This window comes from Protopterus annectens, chromosome 7.part0, assembly GCF_019279795.1.
Source record: "Protopterus annectens isolate FY-2018-M chromosome 7.part0, PAN1.0, whole genome shotgun sequence".
Classification (NCBI taxonomy): Eukaryota; Metazoa; Chordata; order Ceratodontiformes; family Protopteridae; genus Protopterus; species Protopterus annectens.
Genome location: NC_056739.1, coordinates 1,322,519,656 through 1,322,531,973, shown reverse-complemented (window position 1 = coordinate 1,322,531,973; position 12,318 = coordinate 1,322,519,656). Strand labels below are relative to the sequence as shown.

General features: G+C 42.9%; 1 protein-coding gene across 4 annotated transcripts in view; it reads right to left on the bottom strand.

The window, feature by feature from the left end:
- ARNT2 (aryl hydrocarbon receptor nuclear translocator 2) overlaps positions 1 to 12,318 on the bottom strand; it is a 2,296,360-nt gene that overhangs the window by 1,735,232 nt on the left and 548,810 nt on the right. The window lies entirely within an intron of this gene.

Below are 12,318 nucleotides of genomic sequence, written 5' to 3'. Positions count from 1 at the left end.
CTTCCCTTGAGAAGCTGTAGCATAGGATACAAAGAGCTGGTCAGATTTTCTGAAAGCCTTAGTTTTGTCCAAATAGTAACAAAGCTGCCTGTGAATGTCCAAGGAATGCAGGAGGTCTCTCACCTTTGTTCTGTGGATTGGGGAAGAAGGTGGTAAGTGGATGGTTTGATTTAAAGCTACACTGGAAACCACCTTAGGCATAAAGGAAGGATTAGTTCGTAGAGAAACTCTGTCTTGATGAAAAATGAGGAAAGGTTCCACTGCCATTAGTGCCTGTAGCTCTGAGACTCTTCTAGCTGAAGTTATTGCTAGGAGCAGGGCAGTCTTCCATGATAGGAACTGAAGATCTGCAGAGAAAGCTGGTTCAAAGGGAGGTAGCGTTAGTTTTTCCAGAACAAAGTTGAGGTCCCATGTTGGTGTAGGAGCTCTCCTGGGTGGTCTAATGTTTTTTGCCCCTCTGAGGAACTGCCTTAGAAGAGGATGTGAAAATAAAGGTTGATCCGTGTTGTAGTGAGCTGAAATAGCTGAAGCATGGATTTTAATTGAGGAAAAGGAAAGTCCTTTGTACAACATCTCAGCTAAATACTATAGAATGTGAGGCATGTGAGGATGAATTGTGTCTAGGCCTTTAGCTTGGTTCCAGGCACAAAACCTTTTCCATTTGTCCGAATAAGCCTTCCTGGTGTTGGCCTCCTGGCTTCCAGAATAACATCCAGAACTGCTTGTGAAAGAGGAGCTGGTTGGATGTTTAGTTGATTTGCCATGCAGCCAGATTTAAAGTTTTGAGCTGGCTGTGAAGAATCTGATTGTACTGTTGTGTGAGCAAATGGGGTATTTGAGACAATATGCATGGTGGGCTGTGGGCCATATGTTTCAATAGCGGATACCAGTGCTGGCGTGGCCAGTCTGGGGCTATGAGAATCAGTCGTGGTCTCTCCTTTTTGACTTTCAGAAGAACCTTTGTAAGGAGAGGCAATGGAGGGAAGGCATATACTGTCAGGTTTTTCCAACTGAAAGAGAGAGCGTCCACTTTCCAAGCTTGATGGTGAAATGTCCTTGTACAAAATTTTGTCAGTTGATAGTTTTGAGGACTGGCAAACAGGTCTATGTCTGGAAGGCCTCATTTTTGAGTTATCATTGTAAATATTTGTGGATCTAGTTTCCACTCGTGGGGGTCTTTGATGTTTCTGCTGAGGTCGTCTGCCAATGTGTTCTTCTGTCCTGGCAGGAATTGAGCTTGTAACTGGACTTGGTAGGCCAGAGCTGTGTTCCATAAGATCATTGCTTGCCTGCATAGAGGGTAGGAATGTGTACCCCCTTGTTTGTTTATGTACCACATTACTGTGGTGTTGTCCGTCTTTATTGCAAGTTGTCCTGGATGTAATACATCCTTGAAGGCTGTCAGAGCTTTCTGTACAGCTAGCATCTCTTTTTGATTTATGTGCAGATTTCTTTGATCTGCAGTCCATAGGCCTTGAATGCATTGTCCTGCCATGTGTGACCCCCAGGCGTAGTCTGAAGCATCTGTTGTGATAGTTTGCCTGGCTGGGGGAAAGGCTTACCCTTGTTGAGGTGACATGCCTGTGACCACCATAGAAATTCCTGCTGTAAGCAGGGAATGAGAGATATCATTGTGTCCAAGCTGTGGCTGTGTTGAGACCATACGCTTTTTAGGTACCACTGTAATTTCCTCATATGCAGCTTTGCAAATGGTATTATTAGTATGTAAGATGCCATGAAGCCCAAAGCCTGCAGAATTTTTCTTGCAGTTAATTGGGTCTTTGTTGCCATTGTCTTGAAATATTGAGTCAGTTATAGTTGCTTGTCTGGCATAAGATAAGCCTTCTGGGCCGTTGTATTCAAGCTGGCACCCAGGAATGTCATTTTTTGTGAGGGTACTAGTTTTGACTTCTTTTCATTTACTGTGTACCCCAGGCAGTTTAGTAGATGCTTTACAAAGGCCAGATGATGTAAGAGAATGTCTTTGCTTTCTGCTTGGATGAGGCAGTCATCCAGGTATGGATATATTTGAATTCCTCTTTGTCTGCAGTACGCAATTACTGGTGCCAGGCATTCTGTGAAAACTCTGGGTGCAGTAGATAAGCCAAAGGGCAGTGCAGAGAATTGGTAATGGGTTGAACCTGCAATGAAACGGAGGTATCTTCTGCAACTTTGTCTGATAGGGACATGCAGGTATGCCTCCTTGAGGTCCAACGTTACTAGCCATGCTTCCTTGCCCAACATGGGAAGTAGCTGCTGTAGTGTTAGCATCTTGAATTTGGGTACTTGTAAGTAAGTGTTTATTATTTATTTATTTATTTATTTAAATTTGTTGACCGGGAGTGTCCGACTGGACGTGGGTTCATTTTCAGCGGAGGCCCGGGGAGAAAAGCTCCACAGTAAAATAAACAGACAGAAGTTACATTGGATTACATAGCGATTAACAATTTAACATAGAAATTACTTACAACATATTTACAGATGAAGAACATAGTACATCAGTAGACAACTAGAATCTTTATCTGTGAAGTACATAATAGGCATTAACAAATGTAACAATGAGAAGTTCCTGCTGTATAATAAGTACTAGGCTTATGAGCATCTGAGCTTGCTATCATCAAGGTAGTTAGTGGAGGTGAAAGAAAGGTAGTAGTTGGATGGGGTGGATGATATTAGAGTGGGAGTTGCAAGGGCATAGCCAGCATGTTTTTAGGTGCACTTTTAATAAAGTTTTGAAGTTGGTGCATGATGGTACGGAGGTAATTGTGGGTGGGAGTGAGTTCCATAATTTGGCTATGGCGCAAGAGAATAGTGTTTCACCAGCAGAGTTATTGGCTTTAGTGATCTGCAAGTGATTTTTGTTGCTGGATCTTAGTGGTCTGGTGCTGCGATAGGGTTGGAGTAGATTCTGGAGGGATGGGACATTTAGTGGATCGTTTACTAGTTTGTGGGCAAGTGAGAGTTGATACCACTGAAGGAGGTGAGGGAGTTCAAGCCAGCCCAGGTTCAGCAAGTGAGAGACAGTGGTGACTACGGTAGGATGCCCCTGTGGTGAATTTGGCGATTTTGTTGTAGCAGGTCTCTAGCTTGTTTAGATCACATTGCCTTAGGTTGGTATATACTGGAGAGGCATAAAGTAGGGTGGAGATAAGGTGGGAATTTGCTACTGAAATCTTTGCTGCTTTGGTGAGAAATTGTTTATTTCTGTATAATGCTCCTAGTTTTTTTGTGGACTTTTTTTATGGTCATGGATATGTGAATGTCAAATTTTAGTTTATTGTCTATTTCCACTCCTAGCAATTTGGTGTGTTCAGTTGGGTATATAGTGGTGTTGTCTTTTGCTGTGATGTTAAAGTGAGAGTTGTTTTGAGTATGTTTGGTGGGTTGGAAGATGAGTAGTTTAGTTTTGTTTGGGTTGAGTATTAATTGGGCATCGGATAACCATGTTTCAACAGAGGAAAAGGCTTCCTGTGTGACTTTTTGCAGTTTGGGTAGGGACTGGGCTGAGCAGATGATGGTTGAGTCATCTGCGTATTGGATGAGTGTGCCATGTTTGGTGGCAGAGGCTAGATTATGGGTGTAAATAGAGAAAAGTAGGGGTCCAAGGATGGATCCTTGGGGAACCCCTATGGAGACAGGTAGTTGGGGAGATATGTCATTCTGCCATACAACGGATTGTTGGCGGTCAGACAGATAACTCTGAAACCAGTTGGTGACTGATTGTGAAAAGGATAGGTTATTGAGGACAGAGATAAGCTGTTTGTGTGGGACCATGTCAAATGCTTTAGATAGGTCTAGGAAAGTAGCAGAGGAGAGATAGCCATTGTTTTTATGCTGAAGGATAGTGTTAGTAAAGGAGAGTAAGGCAGTGGTGGTGCTATGGTTTGGTCGGAAACCATGCTGAGTAATGGGAAGGAGGTTGTTAGTAAGGAGGTAGTCTGAGACCTGAGAGTGTATACATCTCTCTAGTATTTTGGAGAGTGGAGAGAGAATAGCTATGGGGCGGTAATTGGTTAGTTCTGCAGAGGGTCCGCCTTTGTGGAGGGGAATTATATGTGAGGCTTTCCACAATGTGGGAATGTAACTTTCTGACAGAGATCGGTTAATCAAGATGGATACTGGGTAGGCCAGAGCATCAGCTGCGATTTGTAGGTATTCACTTGGGAGGTTGTCTGCTGCTAATTTGGTGGGTTTAAGTTTAGTTAAGAGTTTTTTATGTTGGAGGTAGATACAGGAGAAAAAGAGAAGGCAGTGGGGAGATTACTAGTTGAAGGTGTGGGTGGGAGGGGAGGGGGGTTGTGCTGTTTAGCTAGTGATAGTATGGTTTGGGTGAAGTGTGTGTTGAATGAGGTAGCAATATTTTCTGAGGAGTGAGGGATGTTAGCAGGAGGGGTACTGACTTTACCTGGGTGGAGGATGGACTTTATGGAGGACCAGAATTGTTTGGGGCTGTGTTGTGAGGAGTCTAGGGCAGACTGGTAGTATTGGAATTTGTCCTGTTTTATTAGCTTTTTGACTCTATTGCGTAGTTCTAGGAATGTTTGTCTAGCTGCGGGGGTTTTGGTTTTGCGCCAGTGCTCCCAGGCTTTATCCCTGTTTTTCATTTCTGACTTAGTGGTTTTCTGTAGCCATGGGGAGGGTTGTGCTTTGGTTTTGTAAAATCTTATGGGGGCATGGTAATTAAGGATGTTCAGGAAGGTAGTATTAAAAAATTCAACTGCGTCATCTAGACTGAGGTACTTTAGAGCATGCCAGTTACATTCTTTGAGGGATGAGATGAATGTGAGTGGTTAAAGTTTATTTTTTTACGTATTTGACGATAGATGACAAGTTTAGCTTGATACAGGTATTTTTTGAGTAGGAATGTTGGGGAGTGGATCACCGAGGCTATCTGATAAGCAGCCTGTTATATATGACTGGGGGTTCTTACTGACTAGTATCCAATCCAGGGAAGTGTGCTTGCTGGAGTTTTTATTTATCCTTGTTGGTGACTGGACTAGTTGGGTGAAGCCATGAAGGTGTACATGATGGGTTGGATTGTTGCCAGAACAGGATTGCCAGTCAATATTGAAATCACCTAAGATGATAGTTTCTTGGGGGAGATGGTGGGAAGACCAGCTGAGGAGGTTTTCTAGTGGAGGGATGTTTTGGCCAGGTGGGAAGTAGCATCCAATTATGTTGATGGTTTTGTTTTGGTTAATTTTGAGGTTGGTATATATTACTTCTTCATTGCCTATTTGTGGAGCTGATGATTTTAAGATCTGGATGTTTAGATGCTGTTTAAATATTATAGCTACACCACCTCCTTTTTTGTTTAGCCGGTCTACTCTTAGTGTGCCGTAACCTGTAGGGAGTATTTGCTCACTGGTAATGTGAGGTTTTAGCCAGGTTTCTGTCAGGATGACAATATCTGGGGAGTATAAGTCAATGGTGGCATGGAGTTCATGGACTTTGTTGGATATACGTCTAATATTTAGGCTTAGTAGAAGGAAGTCACTTGGCTTTCTATTGGCTGTAATATGGGAGAAGTTGTGGTTTCTAGTTTGATTATGAGGATTGGGGTTGGAGATGGTAGGGCCAGGGTTGGGGTGGATGTCTCCACTTAGGGCTAGTTTTGATATGCATGACATTATTAGTTTTCTCATTTTTTTGAATGTTTTTGTTTATAATGGAAACTTTATGATTGTGCTCTGTGGGTAATAGGTATGGTGGGAGGGTTACTATGTTAAGTTGTAGGGATGCTTTACGTTTGAGTAATATAGTTGGTAGAATATGTGGGGGGTGCATAGGGATGGTTCTTGAGCTGGTGGGAGGGGAGCTGAGTATGGGTGAGACATGGGTGGTGGTGTGAGTAGTAGTACAGTGGTAGTGGTTAAGTGGGGGAATGATGGAGCTTTGGTAGGATGTAAGATATGCAAGGAGAGTGCATGCAGTGAGCAAAGGAAAGGTATGCTTGTACATGTCAGTTGAGAGGTGTGAAAGTAGAGGGAATATGGAGGAGGTAGTGTTGGGTTAGCGCTGTGGTTGGCTATTGGAAAGATGGGAGGGGTTTGAGTGCAATAAAGGTGGGACCACTGGGGGCGGGAGGGAACAGGGGGCAGGGTGGGGAGCAAAGCGGGTAGAGACCCTGTTAGGGTCTTGTATGAGGGGCTGGAAACAATCACAAAGCAAGACAAGTATGTGTTAAGACACAATCACAATTGACCAAGGACTGCTCTGAAACTGTAAGTCTTTTCTTAATTTCTCAGGTGGAAAAACAGGATAACCTTGTATCAGTAGGCTACTGTGGTCATAGTTTAAATTAACAAACACACAGTATTGATCAGTTATGGATACTATTTGCTAACAGAAGGGAATAAGAAAAAGTGGAAGATGTGTGTGGTGGTGGTGGGGGGTTGCTTACAGCCAAAGCACAATGCTCTCCAGGGGAAAATGAAGATTGGCTCAAACAGGTAGACACATACTCAAAGTTAACTGTAGCTGTTTGCAGACAGTTCAGACCCGGACTGCGCTTCTCTTATAAGAATGTTAAAGGTGGTACCGCAGTTGAATACTTAAGAGTGGTGTTAGGTCTAGAAAAGAATAGTACAGAAAGGAGTAAGCACTTTTGAGATGGTAAATATATATTATAAAGATTATAAAAAACACACTGAGCAAATAGCTACCACATGCTGAATGTGTTTAGAATTGAAAGGTCCAGAATTGGTCTCCAGGCATTGTCCTTTCTGGGCACTAGAAAGAGTCTTGAGTAAAATCCTTGGCCTTGCTCTCGAGTAGGTACCAGTTGAGTGGCTCTCATGTCCATGAGAGCTGTAATTTGCTTTTGCGCCTCTGCCCATTGATTTTGTGGCAGGTTTGGCATTCCTCTTTTCATTGGCAAGGTGTGAAAGTGGAATCTGTATCCTCGTAAAATTATGTCTAGGACCCATTTGTCCTTTGTGACAATGTGCCAGTTGTCTGCAAAAAGTGTGAGTTTTCCCCCCAAGGGGGCTGCCAAGAGAGTATTGCTTGGCCAGATGAGGTGCAAGTCACTGAATTTGCCTTCTGTTGGATTGAGACCTGTCTTCTCCTCCCTTCTGTGTTGTAGTGCTCCATTGGCGAGGTTTATACTGGGCTTGTGGTTGTCCTCTGCCCCTTGGGCATCTGTATTTACCCCTCTGTGGTCTGTCAGTGGCTGGAAAGGACCAATTTTTTGTTGGCCATTTTCTGCTGAAGCGAGGGGGTTGTACTTGTAGGAAATCTTTGACTGTCTGCAAAGATTTTGCCTTATCTTCCATTTTCTTTAAAACTTCTTCTGCTTTAACTCCAAAAAGAACATCCTGCTGTAAGGGAGCATCTAGTAGTTTTGCTTTAACATGATCAGGCAGAGTTTGTTCCTTTAACCAAGCATGCCTACGTATAACAGACCCAGTGACAGCTGCTCTGCAGGAGGCCTCCAAAGAATCAAACCCACATTGTAAGGTATGTTTGCCCACCTGCTCAGTGGCGTGCAACAGATCCTGTACTTCTTTCAATTCAGATTGTTGAGGGAGAGTGGTTATTCTTTGCTTTAACTGAGAGATTAGAAATTGCTGATACCTAAGCATGTGAAATTGACAATTCAGTGCCCTCATAGCTAGTGTGGCTGAGGTGTAAACCTTTTTCCCCCATCTGGCTAGTGCCCTGGAATCCCTCTCAGAAGGTACTGGGTTTTTAGCCATAGAAGCCTTAACCCCCTTGGGACCCTGGGAGACAGTCTCTGGGTCAGCTACAGGGCTTTTGTAAAGAAATTTGTGGGAATCAGGCACTCTGTAGTATCTGTCAGGCTTAGCCGGAGCAGGAGGTAGAGAGTCTGAGTTGAAACTGGATTCTAAATAGACATCATCCACAATGTCCAAAACTGGTGGGATGGCAAGTGGTCTGTGTTGGGGGAGTAAAAGAAACTCTCTGAGCCTTTTCTTTGAATCAAAGTAGTCCTGACCTTCCCAGTGAAAATGTTCCCTCATAGTGTGTAAAGTTTCCCCAAAGGAGTAGTCTTCAGGAGGAGAAGCTGAGGGAATAGAGTCCTCAGCATCAGAATCTTCATAAGGAGAGAAGGAGTAGTCTTGGTCCTCAGAGGAGTCTGAAGAAATGGACATTTGCTCAGAGGATGCAACATCTTCCACTTGTCTAGGCCTTTTGTCAGGAGGGGGCTGGGAACCCCTGATTAAAGAAATCAAATCTTCAGCCATTTTGAGCATCTGTTTCTTAGGCATGGGGCCTTGAACAGGAGACTGAGGTGCAGTCCTTATAGATTTAGAAGGAGTCTTCGACTTAGAAAACGTTTTAATGGTGAGAGTCGTCAGTCTGAAAACACCTTCAGAAACAGATGGCGTTTCTGTAGCACTGATGTCTTTTGTAGCAAAGTCGTCAGAAGGGCCTGAAGTAAAAGGCTGCGTCGGCCTGGTACATTCCGTCAAAATTTCCGTAGCGGTCTTGGGTTCCAGATCTGCGGTAGTCAGGGGCTATGTCGGAGCCTCACTGAGGACCGGAGACCGGACCAGCTGAGGCCTCGGAATCTGGCTTAGGCCTGGGCTGTCTGTCCTTATCCCTGTGTTTTTTGTGCACGCCGGTAGTCGGTTGCTCGGGCAGCATGGTGTAGTTAAATTTCCTACCGAAGTAGTGTCGTGTGAAATCAAAGCGTCTTTTAATAGTACGCTTATTAAACCTAGCACAAAACCGACAAGTAGTGACGTCATGTTCTGGGCCTAGGCAAGGTATGCAATAAGAATGAAAATCCTTATGAGGTATTTGCTTCCCACAAGAAATACAATTGTTAACTTTTCCTGACATCGGACTGAGGCAAGAAAAGTTTCCCCAACGGGGTACATAGTTTTATAGAAGACTTTGGTCTGAAATTCGAATTCGAAAATCTCAGGAGTCGGCTGACCGGCACTTGCGAACTGCTTCTGCTTCGAGCACCGCGCGGCAAGAAAGACTGGAGAAAATGGTGTCGGTTGCATTATATATACCCCTGGCGCACTGACGTCAGGGAAGCGGCGACAGCAACCGACGCCGGACCAAGACTTTGGAATTCCGGCCGACTGCAGGACCGCCTGACGACAGGATAACCCAAGTGTGATGACTGCAGCAGGGTAACACGATAAACATCAGTGATGTTACTGAGGTTAGGTATTAAAGCTGTGGTGTTCTGCATCTCAGCTAGAGGCAACATCATACTTCATAGAAATCTTTACACACATCTTAGCCTGAGACCACAGTGTTGTTGGCTACAAAAGAGCAAGGAAGCTAAGTCTTCTTTTTAATCCCTAAACAATGAAATAAAAGGGAAAGGCACCGAGACATACATGAATCTTTTTGCATCTACCATTAATTTCCTTTTGCCCTGCTAAACTGCAAAAAATGGGGAAGGCTGATTTCTTTGTAATGGAGGACAGGTCAACCACCAGGACATCCCAATTCACAAAATACATTGCCCAAACCAGGTCTTATTTTTCATAATTTCCAGGAAATGGCGGCAAATGAAGTTGATGCAGTTATGACAGCATACTCATTCACCCTCCCCATAAAGAATGTGAATTGTCCATCAAGGAATGCCCTATATCAGTAGCTTACTGCAAGATCTCCACTGCACTTCTGTACAGGAGATATGCATGCATGCTGCAAGCTTGTTCATGTACCAGAAGATGACCTAGACTCAAGCCTACCCCCCTTCTGGAGTCCGAATGATGAAAAACACTGTGGGTTACATATGCAGCCCTTCTGAGGGAACAATGTGCATTTTACATGATGTCCCCTTTTTATCAGGATTCCATTAGTACACTTGTCAAAACCTTCCTCATTAACCATCAACCAATAAAACTAATTTAGCACACCAGCTTCAACAAATACTTAACATTTGAAGTTTCACTTAAACCAGATGGGGAAATGGCATTCAATCTGCTTTGCTAAAAAATTTTTTCTTTCTCTCTAAAAATGAATAAAAGTCCCATATATAAAAAAAAAAAATGTGTACAGAGTCAATAATAAGAAAGTATACTTTTGGAAATTCTGATTGATTTTGATTTTGAGTGTGTAAGACATTACTACAAAAATTTATTTTGCTATCACTCAATTGTTCAAGTATTTTTTATTTATTTTATTTAACATTTGTTGACCGGGAAAGTCCAACTAGGTTCCACAGATCCTGTTTTCAGCGGAGGCCCGGGGAGAAATGCTCCAGAAGCATGTCTTTAGAATGTGGGAGGAAACCGGAGTGCCAGGAGGAAACTCACGCGAACGCAGGGAGAACATGCAAACTCCACACAGAAGGCACCCCAGCCGAGAATCGAACCGGAGAACCTTTTGCTGTGAGACAACAGCATTAACCGCTGCACCGCACATGCGCAATGCGCAAGTATTCATACTGCTAGTCTTCTATTAGTACTACCAACATAAAACGAATCACCAAATGGGGGAAAAACCCACACGGTTAAATATACCACCTTCTATTAATACAGTTGTAACATCCACCACAAAGTACAGTTGCATAAGTTGCATCTACCCGTAACAGTACATGCTCAAATTTCTCACTGTTGCAGTAGCTTTAGGCTATATGGGTCGTGCCTTACCCAAGACACAACAGCTGGCCATCATCCAAAAGCGCTGGTTTCCTACCACAGTTCCTCTCTGATTATGGACTGGTCAGTTCTGAGGAGGGAAAAATCTGCAGTCAAGAGTTGAAAATATTCATGAATTTCTTGCCCTAAGCAGCAAACTCATCCTGAACTATAAAAACAAAAAAAAAAATCACCCAACTATTTTGCAGCAATAACTAAACACAATTATGGAGATGGAGGGTAGACCAGGCTACAGCAGCAGTAAGGAATTAGAACTACTGTTACAGATAAGTGTAACTTACACAACTGTACTATGTTCATTATTCCCAATGATGCACTTACCTTTATGCTCTATGAATTGACTACCAAACTCCTATCCAGCCTATAAGAAAGGATATGGATTCAGAAGCACCTGGGAAGTGGTCTTAGCGAAGTCAGGCCTAGATCTCTAGAAAGAATCCAGTTTGCAATGCTTTGTAAAGTCATGTGCAGATGACCATGTAGCTATTTTCAGAATGCTTTTAGAGAGTTCACTGCCATACAATACTCCATTGAAGAAGACAATGCCCTCAGAGTGAGCCTTGATACTGCTTGGAACTGATTTACCATGGTCAGCATAACAAAAGGTAACAGTCGAGGACAGCTATCAGCAGTCTGTTTTAACATGGGTTTTCCTTTCTTAGTTCTAGCAAAAGAAACAAATAGCTGATCAGCTTCTCTAAAGGACTTGGTTCTGTCAATATAACACCTGAGCTGTCTGTGCATGTACAGAATACTTAGAATCCTTTCTCCCTGGTTTTCAGGGTCTGGACAGAACACTGGCAGACCGATGGCTTTACTCAAAGTAAACTCTGAAACAACCATGGGTAAAAGTATGAGGGATTTTGTTCATAACACGCTATCCCTATAGAAGACCAGATACAGATCTCGCAACTTCTTAGAGCAAAAAATCGGGACAAAGCCCTAAATAATTGGGGGACAAAGACTCAAAAATAGGGGCAATTTTTAAATATTGCTCTTACAAACTTAGAAAGCTGATAGAATAACAGGTTTTGCATTAAAATTAATTTTCTGAAATGTAGAAAGTCTGAATCTCAAACATCTGTCATTATTTTCTGACTTCACTCCTCAAAAAACTGCCAACAACTTGCCAGAAAACCACAATTTTACAAGAAACAGACCAAAAGTAAGAGGTAAAAATCTGGACATTCTGTAAAAATCTTTATAGTTGAGAGGTATGAGTCAAGACAGGCTTCACCCACCACAGCCGCTTGAAACTCAGGTACTCTTATTGCAAATGTCAGAGCAATAAAAATAACAGCTTCCCATGTAATCAACAATATCTGCTTGATGTACAGGTTCAAATGGAGACATGGTTAATTTTCCAGCACAAAATTAAGATCCCAGGAAGGAGCAACCTGCTTGCATGGAGGTCTCAAGTGTAATACTCCTTTCAAAAACTGCTTTACCAAAAACATTGAAGAAAGTGGAGGATCCATGGGCAAACATGCTGAAATGGCTACAAGATGTACCTTGATAGAGCAGTATGAAATGCCAGAGGCTAGACTAGTAACTCGCACAAATATTTGAGCACCAGTGGTACACAATCCCTGGTAGAGCCCTGGTTATTTAGCTAAGCGCCAACTAGGAAATCTCTCCCACTCGTAATATACAAGATTTTCAAGTAGCAGGTTTTTTTGCCTTCTTTAGTACCTGCTGAACTCCATTGAAAGTAGGTATT